The sequence below is a fragment of the Silene latifolia genome, chromosome X (genome assembly GCF_048544455.1).
Source record: "Silene latifolia isolate original U9 population chromosome X, ASM4854445v1, whole genome shotgun sequence".
In the NCBI taxonomy this organism is placed as follows: Eukaryota; Viridiplantae; Streptophyta; class Magnoliopsida; order Caryophyllales; family Caryophyllaceae; genus Silene; species Silene latifolia.
Window position 1 is genome coordinate 84,803,668 of NC_133537.1, and position 1,847 is coordinate 84,805,514.

Below are 1,847 nucleotides of genomic sequence, written 5' to 3' on the forward strand. Positions count from 1 at the left end.
TCCCGTACAAGCCGAAAGTGCTAGAAAGTCTTACTTAGACGATCTAGAGATTCTTGAAGAGGAGGAGGTTTCAAGTTCATCATCTCTACCACCATCACCATCTACTACCAAAAAGATGGTGAAACTTTCCGATCATTCAAAGCCCACCGCGGCCATGCTTCCGGCCGGAATCACAACCACTCAAATCACCGCGCCGGACTTGGAGATCAAACCGACTTTCATTAGCCTTGTGGAGAGAAAGCAATTTGGAGGAAGTCCTTTGGAGGATCCCAATTTGCATGTGCAAAACTTTTGTGACTATTGCTCCATGATCCGTCAAACAAGGCGTCACCCAAGCCCAAATAAGGGAAATACTTTTCCCTTTCTCTTTGAAAGACAAGGCCAAGCTTTGGATCAATAGCCTTGACCGCACCGCCATGGGAATCACCAATTGGGAGACATTGGCTCTTGCTTTTTACCAAAAGTTTTTTCCACCGGAGAAAACTCAAACTTTGAGGAGCCAAATCACCGGATTCCGTCAACAAGCTCTTGAGAGCTTATATGAGGCTTGGGAGAGGTACAAAGAGCTTCAAAGACAATGCCCACATCATGGGCTAGATGATTGGTTTCTTGCAATAACATTCTACAATGGATGTTGTGCCGAGTCCCGAAGGATTCTTGATTCCGCCAACAATGGGCGGTTTGATCAAATTGACACCGACCTTGCTCATGCCACGATCGAATCTATGGCGGTCCATGATGCCCAATATGTCAATTCCCGAGTTGTGCCATCTAAAGGTAAAGAAGAATCCTCTAACAATTCTGTTTTGCTAGCTCAAATTGCTTTGCTCCAACAACAATTGGCGGAGAGGGATGCTAGAGATTCCATTCAACAAGTCAATGCCATGTCTTCAACGAGCCAAATCGTTGTGTGTGAAGGTTGCGGAGGTGCGGGTCACTATGCCGCTCATTGCCAAGCTCCCATTGAAGAGGTAAATGCCTTCTTAGCTTTAAGACAAAATGCACAAAATGTTTATCCACCGGGTACATTCTCCAACACATATAACCCAAATTCAAGATTTCACCCGAATATGTCTTATAGAAGCAACAATGTGCTAAATCCTCAACCACAACCCCCACCACAACAAAATGCCTATGTCCCTCAACAACAAAAATATATCCCTCCACCGGGGTATCAAAATCAACAAAGACCCCCACAAAACAATTTCCAACAAACTCAACCTCCACAACAAAATGCCCAACAAAATAACCAAGAGGGAGGTAAGCTTGAGGGCTTGATAATCCGTATGCAAAAGGAATTGTTGGCTCAAATTCAAAAGAATGAGCAAGCTCAAAATGCCGCGATCAAAATGTTGGAGCAACAAATGGCTCAATTGGCTTCATCTGGCTCTTCAAGGAAATCGGGTCAACTACCCCCTCAAGGCGAGCAACCACATGCTACCCTTAATGCTATCTCCTTAAGAAGTGGAACGAAATATGATGGGCCATCCATGCCCAAAGATGATGAGGAAGTACTTGTTGAGTTGGAGGTTTCTCCAAATGATAAGGCAAAGGAAGAAATTCCAAAGAAAGTGGATGACCCACTTGTTGTTGTTGAGAAAGACAAGGAAGTGGAGGATGCTCCTCCAAAGAAAGATATTGAAGCAAAGATTCCGGAAAAAGTCAAAGTGCCATTCCCTCATAGGTTGGCAAAGCATCAAAAGAATTCCCAATTCGGTAAATTCATGGAAGTTGTGAAGAATTTACAGGTAACCGTTCCTTTTACCGAATTAATCACTCAAATTCCTTCTTACACTAAGTTCATGAAAGACATTTTAACTAAGAAGAGGACTTTTGATGAGGTTGAA

The 1,847-nt window shown here is 43.5% G+C and overlaps 1 non-coding gene across 1 annotated transcript; it reads right to left on the reverse strand.

Moving 5' to 3' along the window:
• Positions 1-488: 488 nt before the first annotated feature.
• Positions 489-595, reverse strand: LOC141624678 (small nucleolar RNA R71). Its single transcript, XR_012534484.1, has one exon. It is a non-coding gene; the product is annotated as a small nucleolar RNA R71 (small nucleolar RNA).
• Between the last annotated feature and the right edge of the window lie 1,252 nt (positions 596-1,847).